This window comes from Zeugodacus cucurbitae, chromosome 3 (assembly GCF_028554725.1).
Source record: "Zeugodacus cucurbitae isolate PBARC_wt_2022May chromosome 3, idZeuCucr1.2, whole genome shotgun sequence".
In the NCBI taxonomy this organism is placed as follows: Eukaryota; Metazoa; Arthropoda; class Insecta; order Diptera; family Tephritidae; genus Zeugodacus; species Zeugodacus cucurbitae.
This window is the reverse complement of record NC_071668.1, coordinates 11,586,503-11,607,361: the sequence shown is the minus strand read 5'-3', so window position 1 is coordinate 11,607,361 and position 20,859 is coordinate 11,586,503. Positions and strand designations below refer to the sequence as shown.

Sequence of the window (20,859 nt, the reverse complement as noted above, 5' to 3'; positions counted from 1 at the left end):
ATAACATCATACAATACCACGCGTATCCGCATTCTTTATAAAAGTACAGTTGGGCTTATTTTGGAAACATTTAAATTCATATTCACTGTACTAAAGTGATTCCTAGGCTATCCATTGTTGTATTCTTCTGATCCAAAGCTATATTTAGTTGCTTAAGTTAGTTCATTGAGTCTAGACTCTACGCTAAACTCTCAATTACTGTGATGGCAATCTTTAGTGAAAACACTGAGAGCTCTCACATACAGAACCATCGCTTCAAGGCTTCTTGGGAATTTTTTGATAGTGATTTTCTGCTGTCGCTTTTATTTAGTGAAGACAGAAAGCACTGATTTTAGATCGATTTACAATATAAAATACAAATCTCATTTTAATCGACACAAAGAATTGCGACAAAGAATGTATGAATAAATGTCGCTACTGGAAATAATGGCTGTGGTTATTGAGAAAATAGCAATCAGCTGAAACTTACCAACTTCTTATGACAAGCTGATCGTTTATCGAGTAGCCAGGTGTTGGAAGGGTAAAAACTGGTTTCTCAATTAAAATTTTAATTGATCAATTCATTTGGCTGTGCGAAAAGGCTATTAGAAATGTCTTACAACGAGGTCGTTATTATACATTTTCAGTGACTGTTTTTTCTCAACCGAATATATTTTCAAAAATATTTCTTATTTTCTCGACTCTCAAAAAGCTATATTTGTCGTCAGCTTCGGCAAGAAATAAAATATTAAAATTGAAATGCATCCCTGATTTCTAAAACTTATTTTATTACAAGATTTAAATGAAATTTCTAAAGTCTATTTATCATAAGTCACCTGGTGTAATGTTTTAGGCCATTATATAAAGGGTGATTTTTGGGAATTTTTATTAAAAAAACTAATTTATCAATTATTTCAAAATTTTACTGCTACTGTGATTCCGGCCTTCTCCGTGGATGAAATCTCAAAAAATAAAATTCTCCTTAAATTAGATAATATTGTCTGTACAATGACCTACGATAAAAAAAAAATCAAAAATTGACAATATGGCGGCTTTTAAAAAAAATAGTCGAATTTTACCCAAAATTTTAGTCGTTTTTGGCCTGCCAAAATTCGATTTTTTGATCAGATCAAAAATCGATAGGTCTTGTACGGAGAACTATATAAAGAACATGTAAAAAAAAACTCGATAGTGATCGGATCATTTGTTTTTGAGTAATCACCGCTGCAAATTCGGAAAATGATGTTTCGAGAAAAAACGCGTTTAAAGATAAAATGATCGTTTTTTTTGAGATTTCACACTAGGTGTACCCCTTAATGCGTTCTATTGCAAATCGCTTAAATAGAAATAATAAGATTGATATTTAATGAACTATGATGCCTTATCTTAATATTCAAGGACTTATCAATCAACTCTCGTATTCTTTTAGCAAAATATATGTCGTTTATTATGTAAATATATATATTCCCAGCCAAGCACACACCTTTTCACATGCAAAATTTCCCAAGAGTTATTAAAAAATATAAATTTGTTGTCTTGTTTTTAATATTTTTCTTATTTTTTGTTTTTTTTTCAAAAAAATTTTAATCGAATATTTTATTTTTAAACATTTCAAAAGCTTGTGATCCACAGAGATTAATTACGAGCATATTTAGTGTGCGATTATTACGTTTCTGCTATTTTTATGGTAGATTTAGTAATTTCTTTTTTAATTTCCAGCTGTCACTTCATTATTTGTGAGCAAATCAAGCGGTTAGTTTGCTACTTTGTTGTTGGCTAATGCGCCACGTGTAGGCGATTTTTTCACAAAACTTAAATAATTCCATTGCGATCTTTAAAAATACATAGATTTGTATATGTGTGTAGCTTTTTGTTTAGAAATTTGTTTGCGTTTATTTTTAAATGCTTTCTTCTCACGCAGTTCCGCAACAAAGCCGATTCATGAATAGCTAGCCGCTAAAAAAACTGTAAATAACTATATGTTATATGTATGAATATTCATAAACGCAAATGTATCTGTGTTATCTCACGCTTCCTGTACGCCAATTGAAGGCTAATGCTTAGCCAATAAACACAATTCATTACAATGTATCTATACATATGTTTATATGCATTTCGCCAGTTTTTTGCAACATTGTTTAACAATAATATTTATTCTACTGTCTGCCATTGGTATTGGTGGGAGTTCATTATTTAATCATCTTGCTTGTATTTATTTATTTTTCCACACAAAATTTCTTTGTGCGTAGCTACTGAATATACATTTAGTATAGTTTAATAATGCTAATTTCCTATTTATTGCCTGTCGATACCGCGTATTAATTCTGCTTGTAGATTACATCTCGACAAGTTGTTGAAAGCACGTGGCCGGCTACTGTTTACTGTCTCACAGACAATTAAATTCATGTGTATACCAATTATAGGTCCAAACAGAAAGTTTTATACTGAGATTGGGGAAACTACTGTTGAATAAAAGTATTACATACATATTATCCGTTTATGTGGCAAGCGTGCTCTTATTATAAACATTTGCTGCTTTTTAAAAGGGTAAAATTGCTAAAAATAGTTTCAATATTGCTATAAATATTTAGATTTCACCCGGTGGGGGGTTCTGCGAAAATATGCAATTGTATTTGGCCTTAATGGCGTATTGCTGGTTATTCTCATTCGCTTTTTTATTACGCCAGATAAAATCTCGACATGTGTAGGCAGCAAACAAAAAACTCACATAAATAATTACTCTATTAGGTTTTCTAATTTTTCTTTCTAAGGAAAATTGTGCTACTATCTATTTACTTTAATTGTTTCAGTATACTCTGAACTGAATTTTCTATACATTTCCTGTTATTCATCAATCTTCAATTTATAAGGTTCTTACAGCCTTTTCACACAGTAGCTAATTGATCAATTGACCGGCCTCTGCTCGATTAAAACGCTCATTTAGATCGATTTACTATATAAAATAAAAATCTGCATTAATTGAATTTTAATCGACGTGAAAATGAAATGCAACTCTGCGACAACGACCGTATTGGTAATTATATCTTTGTCATCGAGTTGTTGTTCACGCTACACGATAGATGGATAGAGGTAGATGTCGCAGCAATCAGCTGATGAAACTTACCAACTTCTTATGAAAAGCAAAAACAAAAATGTACATATATCAGCTGATCGGTTATTGAGTAGCCGGTTTTATAAAAGGTTAAAAAGGGTTTCTCAATCAAAATTTTAATTCATCAATTAATTTGGCTGTGTTAAAAAGCTATATTTAAACTATAGAAAGAATTAGGTTTTCTTCTATACTATAGAGTTCTTCAGTTTTTTTTTTCAAAGTTTTTCAATTGGAATATGAATCGAACAAAGATGTTTTTTTCTGAGAATTTGCTCTCCATAATGCCTAAGACAGACATATGGTTTCTGTACTACGATATGTACTACAATAAAAGCTTAAGAAACCATATACCAGCATAGTGACACACATGTAGTATATTGTACTATGTTTACATCCATCAGCTGATGCAAATAAATTCAAGCAAAATATAATTATGAATAACAGGCAGGAAAATTGATACTGACTTAGTTATAACTTCAAGCAATCTTAAAATATTATTGTCCAATATAATTATTACATAGTACATATTATTACATACATATTACATATTTTTCACATCACTTTTTCAAATTTTGTTTTTTGATTTCAATTTATTTTGAATTTAATTTATTTTCTGTATGTCAAAATGCCAGAAAACATATGATTGTGGCAGAAGAGCTTAAAGCTTTCGGTGTGTTCAATGCAATCCATTGTAGTACATTTCACAACACCACAAAATTTCAATGGTTTCTAGAACTCTATTGTAGTACGGAACACCATTTGCTTTCAAACAAAATTCGGAAAACCGGTGATACACATATGGTTTCTGAAGCATACTACAATATATACTACATGTCTGTCTCAGGTATAACTCATAAGCTTTTGAACCTAGTAAACTAATTTGTTCATGACAAACAATAATTATGACCAGGAAAACTCTTGGCTGGAAAAACTCTAGTATTTTTAGGTCTCTTGGTTTTTAGCTAAAAGTGTGATAGCTGGATTACTTCCAGGGACTTAAAAAGCTTGGTACGGATTTGGAAATATTATTGTTAAACATACAACAAAGTATTTAAACTATATATATAAATGTTTGGAATTATAAAAGAATATACAAAATTAATGTTGAAATCTTAGGGCTTATCCGAAATATGTAGTTTATAGAAGGGATTTGAAAAGATTATCGAAAATACTGTCCTGGTTCTTCGTTTACTATGATTTCATCCTTAACATTCTCATGAGTTTAATTAAAGACAATTTATAATCCTTACTATTCCATCTAAGCTTACTACGCTTATTGCTTTGAGTTAGTTATCTTATGAAGGAATTGTAGTTTGAGATCACATATGGTTGAGTTTGAGATCATATATTGTATGAAACTCATTCTTCAAGACTTTCGAAGGTTTTAACTCGAGATATCTTTCGTTTGCATGCACATTCTCATACCAATCAGATAAGATGCTAATCAGGCATATAGTTTTTCAAAGAATGCTGCTCAAAGCTGCTTGGAAAGATACTTCACTAAGCAGTTTTTATTTTCATATTACACAGAAGAGGAAAGGAAAAATAAAAAGGATCAATGACATAACATGACAGGGAGCTCACAATCAAGACAAAAATACCTACAGAGGCTAAAGATATGTTGATATTATATGTCCTATGATATTTATTATTATAACAGCGAAAACTAAGATACGAGTGTTTTCTGTTTTTAGAAAAAACGTAGATTCTTCTTCTTCTCACTGCCTCTTAATACCCTTTTATTTCGGTTTCTCGATTTGATATAATTGTCTATGGAATTCTACGAAAACTGTTTATATTAAAAGTAAATACCTCACCGCCACCGGAACATTTCACATTATGCCAATAATACACACCCACTCATACTTCCATGTCTCAATCAATTATGTAGCTGCATCAATTTTTCAATAAAACCAATCGATATTGCAACAAACCGACAGGCGGCAATTACAATTGCAATTTTAAATGGAACAACAACAACAACAAATACAAAAACAAGCAATATTTGTTCCACTTTCCGTTAATTGTATAGCGATTTAGGCCTTTCAGAGCGCACTTCAAAAACAATATGGCAACTGAAAGCAAAAATTATGATAAATGAATTAGAAAATTATGCGTGAAAATCGTAAAGATAATAAAAAATAATAATAAATTAGATAAAATATCTATATACGCTATGTGGATAAACAATTTGGAGCGAAATTATATTTGAAATAGCCAAAATGTATTATACGCACGAAAGACCGAAAATAATTTTTGGCGTCCAAATCGATTATTGGCGTAAAATTGCCACGACGGGCTGACGTGAGTGGTTGCTGTGGCCTGCCACACAAGGCATGTAAGTGTCTCGTGGTTGTGGCATGAAACGCGAGCAAATATTGACTGTGGTCCTGCTAAGCTTGTTAGTGGGTGAGTACGCGGTATTGCCTAGTACACGTGTGGCTATGCGTATACCATGCGCTGCTATGCTATGCCATGCCGTGCCGTGCCACACTTACATACGCTGTGTGGCATGTTGCATGCGTCTATGCATTGCTGGTCTCATAAATCAAGCAGCGGGTCGACATAAATACGCACTCGATCGCTCGCCTGTCGGCTGACCGCTCCGTTATCGCGCGAATACTTATTTATTATTAATAATCGTAATAAAATAGACAATCGTGCGGCGGGATAACGACCGTAAATGCCGTAAATGCGGTAAATGCTACAAAGCTTGGCTGGTGGCGACAATTTTCAGCACCGCTATTACGGGAATTATGTAGATATTTTGTTGTTGCTGTTATTGTTGCTTAAATAGATAGCCACGTTATGCTTTACAAGCGAACGAATGACCGTGATTTACACGATCGCAACTGCGGACAAGCCGCCACACACCCACAAATTTAACAGGCGATAACGGTTTTGGCAAGTTTGAGCCTCATATATTTCTGGAATATGGCTATAAATTTGCAATGGCATACAGTGGGGGTCATAAAATGAGAATAAAAATTGTCAGAAATTGAAAAAATAGATTTTTTCAAGTACCTTAGCTCCTTATCAACGTTGAATCCGTCAGGTTTCGACTTACTCCAGTCAGTTGATCCTCAATATTCCACACCTTTCTCTTTATCACCTGCAAAGTGTCGATAATGTAATGAGCTCCAGCGCCCTTTTATTCCTAATTGGGGTCAGTAGTGTTTCCAGAATTTCCTAAGGAAGCAAGCGCCGTCTTAAAAAACAAACGTACCCCAGATACCAACAGAATTCGATTTATGTTTCTAAATGTTCTTTTTTTCTTTTTGCTTTAGCATTAGCTTTTCTTCGAAGTCCCATAGCCGCAGGTCTTTACATTTCGAGTAAAACAAGTACAGGTTTTAATCGGGGAAACTGAAATAGGTATATAATTTGTAACTCAAGGACTTCAGACAGATAGAAGACGGAAGTGGTTAGGTAAAGCGACCACGTTGAACACAATTTAGAAATGTTTTTGGCACTGAGGGTTCTAGAAGATTATATAATTGGAAATGAGTTTATGTAGGCCCAGAGATGGTATAAGCGTACAATGAAGACGCATAAGTAGGCTCATATGAATCTAATGGTTAGCACTTAGAAGAAACTTAGTTTAAAACGGGAAAGAAACTTGGTTAACAACTTTCTCGAGTGAAATCCATTAAATCTAGACACTTCTTTGACTCTCCATGGACATACCTTTAGAGTTCTGTAAAAACTGGACTACTTCATGTCTCTAAAACATAATGATGCTGATATAAAAGGAATATTTCCCTTCTATATTCATTCTCCAGAGGTCCAAACCAGATGCGTGCTTAAACAGAACATCGAACACGTGCTTCCTTCGCTCTAAGCAACCTTAAATAGTAATTGACATACGACTAAGTTTAAATATAACAACTGTATACCAAATCCAGTGTCTTAATGGACCACCGCCAAGCAAAGCAACCGCTTTACACATAATAGAGATTTATTTACATTTCAACAAAGCGATTTAGTCGCCAAAGCAAAGCACAGCAACCTACGAATCACCATGATAATGATATCTACATAATGGCATCTCTCCCAACTACACCTTTCGCACACCATCGCCAACAACGCGGTTATATTTATAGTGATGGCCAACAATTTAAGAACTTGATTATCAGCGTTCATTGCGTTCGATGGTAATCAATTCCCAACGTGATCACCACCATCAACGATTACCACGGCTGTCGCACAGTTGCGGTCTCAAGTAACATGCTACATGTCCATAAAAATATTTTCTGCACACTTGAAAAAGGAGCGCAAGATAGTACGTAGCAGCCAGCCAACCAACAGTAGAATGCTCGCGATCACCAATCATTTGATCCACCACTTTGCTGCGCTCGACTCAACATTTAGTCATCGTTGTATTCCTCAATTGGACCAAAAGTCCGGCCAAACGGCAGCCATGACTAAGCTCCCTAATTGAAATTATAAATTTATGCGCTCGTTTGTCGTCGCTGAATCGGTGGATGGTTGGTTGTTCAGGCAGCCTCACTGCCTTGTTTATGTTCCCTGTAGTATTTGCTGTAGTTGTTGCTGCTTGCTTTTGTTGCTGCCACTGTCATTATTGCTGCAGCTGCACATGCATGCGCATATCCAAACCAAGTCAAGTCAACTCACTTCAACATTGACAGCAGTCAATTGGCCGACCGGGCATTCAACTTCGCCACAGCGCTCTTGGAACTTGTTGCACATTCATTGCTTGCAACATATAGGCGCGCTTAAACAGCATCTTCGTCGTCGCAGCATGGTGGCTGACATAATGAGCGGGTTGTGTATTGGGCGGTACAGTGGGGTGGGTTTGATGCAATGATATGAAAGAAATTTATTATTACTTTTGTAGAAATGAAAAGAAAGTGATGAAAATGAAAAATATTTTTTTCAAATTTCTCATTTCGATTTTTATTGAAATCTTTACTGCTGCAATGAATATGAATATTATGCAACCCTGTCTATATTACACCATTCTCTGGACATTGACAACCCTGTTTAAGTGCTTCTAAGAACTATTTTGTGTATCATAAATTATATTTGGTCCGATATGGTCTTGTAAAATTCGTTTTTACTTCTATTTTCATTTAATTTTCTTTACTCGCACCCCCCACTGTGCTCATAAAACAACGGTACTCGCCAATAAAACACTGCCTTAACTAACGACCGCCATTTATTTGTGTAAATATATACTTATAACCATATATACTCACAATTTTCGTTGCAAAAACTATAAACTACCGCCAGTGGGGGGCTCTATGTTAGGCCTGACTTAAATTTCCAAATTGACTATCATTTGGAAAATTGAGTGTTCGCAATGACGTTGTAGCGCAATATTTAGCCACAATTTACACAAAATGTCATGCGTGTTGACAACTATGACGGACACATCAAAATCCATGGCATAAAATGGGCAGTCATATACACAAACACACATACTTGTTTGTTTGTATATTCATAGTCATTCACGCCCGATATCAGCACCAAACGTTGTTGACATTTATTTGCCGGCACTTTTTCTATATTTTTTTCCTGTTTTTTCATGATTTTAATTTATTTATATTTTTATACTCTCGCAACAAATGTTGCTAAAGAGAGTATTATAGTTTTGTTCACATAACGGTTGATTGTAACACCCAAAACTAAACAAATTAGATATAGGGTTATATATACCAAAGTGATCAGGGTGAAGAGAGTTCAAATCCGAATGTCTGTCTGTCCGTCCGTCTGTCCGTCCGTCTGTGCAAGCTGTAACTTGAGTAAAAATTAAGATATCTTGATGAAACTTGGCATACTTATTTCTTGACACCATAGGAAAGTTGCTTTCGAAAATGAGCAAAATCGGACCACTGCCACGCCCACAAAATGGCGAAAACCGAAAGTGCCATAACTAAGCCATAAATAAAGCTATGGAAATAAAATTTGGTATGAAGGATCGCACTATGAAGGGGCATATTTGGATGTAATTTTTTTGGGGAACATATCTCGCAAACCAATAGAGCTATATAAACCAAACTTTCTGCAGTCATTTTTTTTAGCCACTTCCTAATACAGTCCAAAAATGACAGAAATCGGATAATAACCACGCCCACCTCCCATACAAAAGTTGGGTTGAAAATTACTAAAAGTGGGTTAACTCACTAACGAAAAACGTCAGAAACACTAAATTTCACATATGAAATGGCAGATGAAAGCTGCACACAGATTTTTTTACAAAATGGAAAATGGGCGTGGTGTCGCCCACTTATGGTTCAAAAACCATATCTCAGGAACTACTTGACCGATTTCAACCTTGAAACTTGGTTTGTAATAGTTTCCCAATGATATGTTGTGAAAATAGGCCAAATCGCTTCACAACCACGCCTACTTCCTATATACCAGAACTTTGAAGACGATCTGAATCGTTTACTTTACAATATATAAAGTAAGTACTAGTGAAGATATCGGTGCAGAACTTTGCACAAATACTATGTTAATAGTGTGGCAGCCCCATTCTAAAAATCGCCGAAATCGGACCATAGGTTTTTAAGGCCCCATATATCGAACACGAGGACCTCGGTGCTTCTAACCTAATATTAGGGTTTCCAACTTTCAATGGACTTTATACAATATATGTATATGACGAATGTGTGGGTCAAATTGTGTATTATATAATATAAATAAAGTTAAATAAATAAATTGCGAGAGTATAAAATGTTCGGTAACACCCGAACTTAGCCCTTCCTTACTTGTTTTATTTTTTTTTTTACCTCCTTCATAGTTTTCAGCAACACCGCTGCTGCTTTTCTTTTACACATCGATAGTCAAGCGTTTTTAATTTAAATTGATTTTGTTGTTTTTATTTTTACCGTTTGTTGTAGTTGTTAATAAAAATTTATAAGCCTTACTTTGTCATTGTACACATTTTTATGGGCATTTATGCGTTCGATTCATGTATCAGAAGCTAGTACGCGTTATATTTAGCAAGTGAGATCAGTTATGTGCTTATGTATGTAACAGTGTGTCTATAAGTATGTCTAAGTTTACATATTTGCCTGTAAAACTAAACGAAAACTAAACGTTACCCTGGTTGGTAGCGAAAATGTATTAAAATGTTGATTAAATGTTCTATTTATATAATCATACTGACACACATATATGGTTGTGATTACATTTGGGACCCGCCTGCTTGTAAATATTCAAATTAATTTATCATAGAATAAGCACTTCCTTGTAAATATATAAATAGTGCATATAAATGAATCAGGTTAGAGAGCTAGAGTGACCAAGATGTTTGTTCGAGAGTTCGGCTCAATATATAGCAATAGTTCACTTCCGGTTAAAGGACTACTTTTCGGAGTAAACTAACTAAGCTTGACTTCCATTGATCGAAAATACACATGATCGATTGAAAAGTACAACTTAGCGGGTAGAAATTTCTCCATTAGTTGGCCAAATATATTGGTTAGAGATCAATCCGAAAAAGTAATCTGCTGGGAGCTTCCTTTTATCTGTTTCGAAGCTGACTGATCTGAAATATCTTTCTGATTGTTGTATTTGTAGCGACATTAAACAATATTTTAGTATTTTTGTTGAACACTGATCAGTTTAAGTTCTTGGACAGATAAAAATACTGAGGACAGGTTCAATTCATGGACTGTTGAAGAAGTTATAACGATCATTGAAGACCTGGTTTCAAATCTCTGTCTATATTGAAAGCGAACAAATGATCTCCGGCTGTACAGTATATTTGGATTAAGTGTCAGTTGGAATTGCAGCCATGCCGGCTCAATTAAAGCTAGATGCGCCATTTTGATGCCCTTTATTATTATCTGCCTATCTTATTTGCTGAAACTTTTTATTTCCGTAATACTTTTTGTGGACACCCATTGAACATTTGGTGCTTGAGGGATCCCAAGAGAGCTATGTCTGGTTTGTGATAGGGCATAGACCGTTTCCATATTCCTTTATAATTTGCATCAGTGACAAATATCGTTCTAGTGCAGATCCATTTTCAGCGGATGTTCTCCAATTAGCCGTTTGACACGTGATGACAGCTGTAAGTCTATATATGCTCTTCCTGGATCTATTTAATAGCTCCTTGGTTCTTATCCCGTCATTTTTAGGTTGCATCTGCTTTGTGAAGATCTCGTTTGATAGTACCTGACGGGCATAATAGTTGTTCCGCTTCGGATCCATCCTGAGAAGCTTATTTCTTTGCCAACTCGTCTGCATTTGCTTATCCGAAAATGTTCCTGTGGCCGGGAAACCATATTATATACATGTGGAGTTTTTCTGTCAGTGAGCTCAAAGCCTTCCTGCAGTTGTTGACTGCGCCCGAATTAATATTTGGTGATGCCAAAGCTAACAATGCCGCCTGACTGTCTGTTTTAATAGTAGCAGGACTAAGCGGTTTCCTTAAGTCCCTCCCCTGGCATATTAAAGATTTTGTTTCATCTTACAGTCAGCTCGTCAACTCTTGGCAAATAGACGTAAGCTTCGAAGACATATTTCCAGAATAGGTTGGTGTAGCTTTTCTAAATCTCCTTCATATTTAACCCCGACTTGGAATGCGTACAGCTTAAAAGATTCTTCAAACATACATAACTGTGAGCTCAGAAGTTTTGGACTCCTTGACATTCCAACTCAACCTCCTTCTTCATTACCAGTTCCTTCTCAGTTACAAGCGTCTTAAGCTTGATAGATATCAGTTTCGCTGTGAACTGTGCACTTGTTTCGCGTCTAAAGCTCTGACTGCATATATCACTTGTGTGCGTGGAAAATTTCCAAAGGCATCCAGCAATTGTCGCCCGCTAATTAATTTAATAACACAATTCCTACGAAATACTTTATGTATCTTCTTTATTGATACCACTACCGCTCATAACTATGTTGCCGCTTTCAGTGAATCGGCGATAGTCTTTTCCCCACAACCAGCGACTTGTATTACCAAAAGCAGTTCGCTTGTTTGTTCGTCGCTTGTTTATCATAACCTCATAAAATAGCATATGCGAGACCGATTGCATGAGTATGTAGCTGCGCATGCGTCGCTGCCAACTGCGACGATCCTTTAAGTGCCACTGATTGCCCGTTTGGCGTGTGCATTTACATGTAAGATTGTGAGATTAATAATGATGTTGATGTAGTTTTATGTTAGCGCTTCGGGCGTTGTGTTGTTCCGCGACAAAGCGCAACAATTTTCGCTACAAATATGCCGTAATGCCGCGTACAAATATACCGCGAGTGTGACTCTGTTGCAACACCAGCACTGGCGGGCTGTCACATGGTTGTTGCACTATAAATTATTATAGTTACACTGTGTGTACACTTCAAATTATGTCATAAAGCCGCTGATGGTATCACTTTAGTGTGTGTGTGTCTGTGGTGTGCCACTGCAGTTGGTATTCTGTGACATGGAATTTTCTGGTCGGACATATTTTTTAACGCGATAAAGATTATCTGTAAAGAATGTGGTACAGTATTATAAATACCAGAAGCTATAGTAGCGGTTATCTAATTGGAAACAGGGTTTGCAGACTATAATTCTAATCTTCAAAAAAGTTAAAAAAGATAACTCTGGATTCTAAGAACCTCATCTAAAAACGAATTTCCTGTGTTCAGTCCATTTATTAGCTTCAAAATCAACTTACGATTAGAATTATCCATTAGATCCAGTCTTATAGAAATGAGATTAATTCCTTATTCAATGTTTCTGACCATTGTTCTGATTTTGCTCGTTTTTTGATGGGATCATTCTCTAAGTAGCGATATATCGGTTCGATTTCACACTTTTCGGAATCAACGGTAGTACAACAAACATCTGCATAAAAACGATAGAGTTTGCTTTAATTACATGCCAACAACTGTATATTGGCAAAGGAACCCTGTAGGAAACCTCTTAATAAACATCTGATAGCTTCTCACAGAACTCAATGGCTTAATTAAAAATAAGAAAGGTAAAACTCTTTCTGGAAAAAGTTTTGGAAAGATATTATTTATTAAATTCGAATGAAATTGCGATTAACTGTCAAAAATTCTGTTGGTAATATTTTATTTTTGTTCAACTTGATTGGTACGAGGGCTGCTATATATATTTCTGGCCTATTTATCAACGAAAATGGTTTTATTGTTTATCAAAATATTCTCCATCAAGATTTATACACTTTTGCATGCGCTCAAACCAATTTTCGAAGCACTTTTTTTTGAGCCTTTTTTTGAGCAATTGTCAAATTGTGCGCGATCCAACGAGAACAAACCTTTTTTACGGTCAGGTGTCCATGCAATATCGAATGTATGCTGGTGGGAGAAATGCATAGGCATGGCTCTATCTGAAGGTATGTTACATGACGGTCTTTCATTATCAGTTCACGTACGGCATCGATGTTTTCTGGCACAACGGCTGTTTTTGGACGACCTTCACGGAATTCGTCTTTGAGCGAGCGTCGGCCACGATTGAATTCGTTGTACCAGTTTTTCACAGTGCTATAGAATGGTGTTTCATAGCCATACAAAGATTTTAGTTCATCGATGCACTCTTGTCGCGATAATCCACGTCGAAAGTTGTGAAAAATGATCGCGCGAAAATGTTCACGAGTTAATTCCATTGTTTGGCCGGGATGAATTTTTTAATTCCCTGTAAATAAAACAATTCACGATTAAATGAAAAAACGTTCTGAGTGATGTTATGCTAAAAAATGTCAAACTTTCCAATGGAAATGTCAGATTGCGAAATATATATAGCAGCCCTCGTGACATCACTCCCAACCTCCAACTTCCTTCATCTCACGTTACTCATATCAGGATGCTTTCATACGAATCTAATTGAAGCGCTGAGTTAGTGATTTTGGTAAACTCAGTATTTGTGAAACTCGAGTTTGCGAGGAATAAGTGAACGATTTAGTCTAATTAATTGATACCTCAACTGCTAATCTTTAACTTACTCTACTTAAATGAACTGTCACATACCTCTCTCGTGTTATTTTTTCCTACAGGGCGCAATATCTGTGTACAGCTATGTCCCCTTTATAAATACATTTGTATTTTTTCCATTTTCTTCTTGCATCGCATTCCATTTTAATTTCACATTCGCACCAAGTCGAAAAAGGGAATTTATTAAATTCCTTTTGAAATTGTTGTTGTTTGAGCTAATTGCTTTCAACTGAAAACATTTCTTGCTACATCTTGCAACAACAACAATAGTTATAGCAACGTCTCGTTATGGTTGGCAATTGTTTAATTATGGTTGTGTCAATAAAACAATTAACGAATCATTAGTAATGGTCAGAAGTGTCGAATATTTCAATTGAGTTAGAAACACACCAAATATGGTGACAAAGACGGCGTTGTTTATTGTTGTAAGCTGTTTGTTTTTGTTAAGACAATGCAACTGAATAAGTGTTGATGTTGATGTTGATTCGACATGTTGTAAACATTTTCTAGAAATTGCAATGGAGTTGTGTAATGTGAAGAGAATCTGTGTAACCAAGTTTGTTCCCGCTTGAGAAAGTTATATTGTCTTTTTTGGTGAAGGAAAGGAAATGTAGCATCATATAGTCAGAGGTCTTGGTAGAGGGAATCTACTATTCTATCATACTATCTCTTATGGTTCCAAAAATATATGTATATTGGTACTATTTCAGGAGGTTTCCAGGCTTAATTGTGCTTCAGGCGTCTTTATGGCAATAGTATATACAAGAATACACTACCTTAAGAGATTATATCAAAACTTTGTTCTTCGATGTCTTGGCTTCTCTCTATGGCAGACTACTGAACGCATTGTCTTACATTTTCTCTGAAACGACAGCGGCCTTGAAGAGGTAGGATTCGAAGTATCTGAGATTTCATTTTATTTCTAGGTTCTAGAACCAAAAGTTATTTCTGATTAGGTATAACCTTGTTTTCTTACCGAACAAATTTATGTGGACCTTATTCAGTTCCAAGTTAGTTACCGAGTAAAGAGAGAGAGAGAGAGAGCGACAAACAGGGATCAAATCAGCACGTAAGTCACAAAGAGTAGTCTTTATGTATCTTCACGATACTATGGGAGGTTTCATTGTTGCATGCGTGGGGTTGGTAAGAGGAGAACTTTTTTAAAGTACTCATTACCACAGCGGACCTTAAAAGTCTCTTTCAATCATTCAACTTTTGATATAAAATTTTTCACGTCTAATTGATATGTGCTACTTGTGGCACGCGACTCATTTCCGCCATCTTAATTACAACCCAAAATAAATAGTGTCTTCCTTACGACCTACCATTCCATAAAACCGTAACTATATTTGGAAATTAAAAATTTCGCATTTGCAATCATTTTTGTGCACTTACAACTAATTACCCAGACATATTTTCCTTCTTGCCATTTCGAGCATTTTTAATTGCTTTGACAGCGCACAACTACACTAATTCATCAAAATACAAATACAAGTCGGCGATGCCAATCATACTACTGACCAACGACACGTTTTCTCCATTATTGGCCTTACTTGGACTTTGGTGTTGTCTGGATAAGCTACCGCTGGGTCCGCTGCCACACTTGCGCATTCGCGCAATCGAACGAACAAACTGCTGGAGATTACAAGCGTTCCTTGCAGTTGCCACACTGGAATGCCACATATGTCAGGGGAATTTCGGTATTTTGTTACGCCTCCAATTGGGCTGCTAGCAACACTGATACCACTTGGCAATGTATATCGACGCTGCGTGGTCCCTGTAATGAATTCATTTTCGTACACCTTCAATGCGCATGCGCGTTCATGCTGCGCGCAGCAACAAATTGCATTTGGCCTGTAATGGGAGCAGCATGCTGTGTAGCACAACACTGCAACTACGCCATTATTGGTTGCATTATCAGGTGACTGGTGGTCGCTGTTGTGCTCCACTGTCTTTTTGTTGTTGAGATAAATAAGGTTAGGTTAATGCGTATTTCGTGCCACACGATCCATGTGGTGTATTTTCAGCGCTTGCGTGTGAGTGGATTAAGAAAAAAGTATTGTGGACTTATGCCGTTCGTAATAGGTGTTTCGAGAAGAGTGGGTCGATGTTGGAAGATTAAGAAGAAAATTCCGAAATTTTGTGCTTCGGGAGGTAGTAAAAAATTAGAGCTTCACTTGTAATGACCGTGAACTTCTCTGATATCCCTGCTATAGTGACTAAGAGTCCTCCTCGTTCGGGTTTGAACCTCGTAAAAAAGCCAAGAGTAGTTAAATATTTCGGTTTGGGTCCCCTACCCTCGGAGAGGCCAACGTTTCTTCGAGTTTGGGTCATAATTAAGTCGTTATCATTGTTTTTTATCGTTTAGAGTCAACGTCAGAAGACTCAACAGCTGTCAGACTTGGCGTAAAGAGGTGCGGAAGAATCATTCCTTTCTGATGACCAAACCTTTATTGAATGCCCAGTCGGATTGGTCTAAAAAGTTGGATATTCCCTAAAAATGTTCTGTTCCCTTCGGAATATTCCCAAACACTGTTATTATGCTTGTGTCTCCGGGACTTTAAAGAAATCATCTAAGTCCCGACAAAAAACTCGTCACTTTGGATTTTAAGAGACGAATTGATTGTTTCAGGTTCCTCTATACGTTTTCAAGTGTGAGAACACTTTTGTTGTTGGTGTCATTCCTCAATCGAGCTGATATTCGATATAACCTGTCAAATATAACTGAGAACCATCGTCTAATTCCAATTGGAAAACCCTGTACCGATTTTTTTGCCATGTTGCAAGTGCATATGTGGCATGGTGAGTTTTTTGCCGCTTCACAAAGCTCGGTGCTGATCAAAAGTTGCATTGGAATTGCTAATGTACAGCGGGATATTGGTAATTTGTCTGTGAGTGCGCCATTTTCGTGTGTGCACTGCTGTGCCACACAGCCACTTATGCCACCGAGTCTCTTTTGCCACACTGCCAGCATATTTTTTGTCATCTTTTACAGTTTTTCTGCAAACGCTTCTTTTTCCAACTGATTTCTTTTTCCTCAGTTCTTTTTTTTTCAAATTTAATTAAACACTAGCGTGCAACTTGTCATTTGCCACTGGCTGATAAAAAAAACAACAACGCTTTGACAGTTGACAGTTACAATTAGATACATGCATCGTTGGCAAAAGCGATTTGTCATTTTCATGTTGATTGGCTTGACACAGGCAAGTCAATAAACATAGAAAAACGTTGTTAACAACAACAACAAGAACAACAGTGGCAATAAACACGCCACACCACAGCTCTACACCACGATTTCAAATTCAAATCTCAAAATGTCGGCTTAAACTCCAATTAATTGGCAACACATATGCCACAAAGCTACTTTGCATTCAGCTTCAGCCTGCTTGTTAGCTGCCACAAATGCCACTGCTGCTGCATGCAACATATCAAATAAAATTTGATTGAGATTTTGATTTGCCTATCGTTCAGTGTCGCTTTGTGGCAGACAACAACAACAACAATCATGTCGTTATTAATAGTTGTTCATGCCACGGCAGCAGCAACAACAACAACTACTGTAAGCCGCATCTGTAAGTCAACAAACTGGTAGCTTGTTGCGTTGCATATTAATCGCCTTACTCTTCCTCTCGGCTCTTCATTCCTTCTGCATTTCGCTTGCACATTTCATCCAATGATTTTGATCTTTATCCATTTTGATTAACTCATTGCCACCGCTGCTGCTCGGCGGTTGGCAGCAATTCGCTGCAACAAGTGTGTGTGTGTGCTGTGCTTGGTTCGTGTTTTGTTTTTGTTGTGATTTCGCCAAGTGCAAATTAGTGTTTAACAAATATGTAATTGCCTACTGGTTGGTTGTTGTTTTTCATTTTTGTTGTTGTTGCTTTTATATTTTTAAATTTGTTGTTGTTGTTTTTCATTATTGATCGTTCATTGCAATTTGGTGCACATTTCGCTTGAATTCATGCATCCGGCTGCAGTCGCCACTGCAACTTTACAGCTTCTCGCTCGCGCGCTCTCTCTCTCTCTCTCTCTCTCTCGGCACTTGCCGCTGTTGGTTGTTGTCTGATTTAATTACAAAAATGCCTGTGATTAAAAGTAATATTAGTTATTTGCATTTTAATGCGTTTTTAGCATTTCAATGAACTTTTAAACGAACGCTTTGAGAAAGTATATAATTAACTATCAGCCATATGTAAGTATGTGTAATTACATACATTTGAAAAAAAAATCGAAGAAATTTATGTTTCTCATAAATATTTTCAGTTTGAAGGAGTTACTTAGGAGGAGTACCGATTTTGAAATCTCTTCATGGAACAAGGATTTCTTATAATGTTAAAGAAATATATTTTTCTCCAATTTAGTTAAACTTATTAAATAATAATAAGGATATCGGTGTCTCGTATAGCGATCTTCTTACATTTCCGATACCATATTCCTAGTAAGATTGATCTTTTACTTCAAATTAAGCATCAGTACCGAAAATTTCTTTCCAATGGCTATTTTCGGAAGGTCTAAGGACAGAAAAAAGTTTCTGAGGGTCAGATAGCATATGTGGAAGCAATTACAAGCTCGATTCATGCACTATTGTCATCTTATTCACCGATCGGATGAGAGGTCCTGAGGCACTCATATTGCACAGATCCTTCGCATATCTAAATTGTGATTAACCATAGGTCGGTCCGTTTTATTCATTCAATATCTTTAGAACTTTCATTAGATCCATTCCTAATAGATTCTGTTTAGCTGATTCTTCTTCATCTCTAGACCTCCGTACTAATATTTACTCTCGAAATATAGCATCCTTCAAAAAATCATAATTTACCGTTTTGGAACTAGTCTTTCTTAAAAATTCTTTCAGAGTGAAGTATTTAATATCTGGTACAAATATATGATCAGTTAGCTCGATTACCTAATTTTAATTATAAGATTGTAAGGTCTAACGTCTTGATATTAGGTCAAAAACATTCTCAAGTTGGTATAGGTTGTTATGATTTGAATATGGACCTGGAGTTTATAATCAAATTTTAAGATTAGCTTCTACTTACTTTTCATACATACTTACTTACATACTTTTCCGTAAGCTTCAGGGGGAACGCTGGTCCCTTGATGAATTAAATATTTATTCTTGTTTCTAAACCAATTAACGAAAGGTATTCACAAATCGGGGTCTGAAATCTTAACAGTGGAAGAATCTAGCCGCCTGCTCTGCGATGATTCGAGCCTAGAGTGAAATAGTTAGAATTATGAATCCAAGTAATATAGTTCAATAGATCATTTTTAAGACGGAACCTCAAATTCGGAACTTCCGTTTTTTGGACTCAAAGAAATATATCTGTTTGTTAAAGAAGCATTTAATCACCACTGATTGGATTTTAAAATAAATGTGTTATAGTTATTTCGACTATTTCAATATGTTTTTGTATCATAATCAATCAGTTTTTCTCAGTGTAGATAGTTTTTCTAATTTAGGACTATTAAAATTAATCCCTCTTAACACTTCATAAAACACAAGTTGTTACGATCGAATGCTGCAAAATCGAGTTAACATGCCACAAGCGTATTTCGTGACTTCCCTCGTTCATGCAACATGTAACAATTGCAACAGCAAACGCCAGCAACAGCAGCAACAACACTGTGTATTGCACATACATACATACATTTGCATTTGGTGGCGGCGGTGGTCTAACCGCCCGTTCGTAAGTAACTGATTGAGATTTTTTCAAAATCAATTCTACAGCAATGCAATTGACCTCAATCGGCTTGTAGAAAAATTATTTGAATAAAATTGAGGATTTTGTGTGAAAAAAAATTTAAATTGAAATTGTCTTGCATTCGCAAACGAATTGTATACATACATATGTATGGGTGTGTGTATATATGGAATTTAGTATTGCATATAAACTGAACTAATGTTTAGGCGCTGAACTCGCAGTTGGAAAACGCATACATTTCCAATACTAATAGTGACAAAGTGACACTTTATTTGTGGGAATTTTTTCGCAATTTTCAAGAAAAACTTACATGTTAGTAAATTTGTACTTGCCTCTGAAATATTTTGTTTACTTTAATTGACATTTTGTACACGAAATTTGTAGTGGTACATTTTTTGAGCCAATTTTTAAATTATTTTATTGATTTTTGAACCAAAAAAAAAAAAATTTAGTAATAAAAAAAATTATTAAAAAATTCAAATATATTTTTTTTAATAAAAATTGTATTTTAATAAGAAAAATTTTTTAATAAAAAAAATTAAAAAAATAAAAAAAAATTAAAAAAATAAAAAAAATTAAAAAAATAAAAAAAATTAAAAAAATAAAAAAATTCTCTCAAATAGGTATTGTGCACTATTTTGTGTAATAAATTAAGTATTTTTTTTTGTTTTTTTCCGTAATTAATATATTCATACGCATTTTCAATTAAACAACATTTCAAATGCAAAATTCTATTTTTTTCTCGCATGACATTTTTTGCAATATTTTATGCAAATTTCTTTTGTGTCATAATATAAATGTCCAACGATTTTTAATACGTAAATCAGCGTTAGATATTTGATTTATAAACGTTTTCGAAGGACAAAAGCAAAACTGGCGTTGCCACTTTTTTGATTTATGCGCATTTAAAATGCGATCCATTTGAAAGCTGCGATTTTTTCAATTATAATAATGATGATATATGAAAAGAGTTTTGTACCAAAATTGACAACTAAATTAACTGTTTATTTGGTGAGTACTCATAGCGAAGTCGGGCAGGCAGACAGTTTGCTGGTGGTCTAAGGCTGATTACTTTAACAGTTGGCAGTGAGTTCATGATGGTTTGTTGCGAGTTGAGAGCAGTGAGGCAATATATACAAATGT

At 35.4% G+C, this 20,859-nt stretch overlaps 1 protein-coding gene across 6 annotated transcripts in view; it reads left to right on the top strand.

Moving 5' to 3' along the window:
- The window catches only part of LOC105210784 (cGMP-dependent protein kinase, isozyme 2 forms cD4/T1/T3A/T3B), a 133,420-nt gene that overhangs the window by 58,141 nt on the left and 54,420 nt on the right, over positions 1-20,859 (top strand). The gene's annotated exons all lie outside the window — the stretch shown is intronic.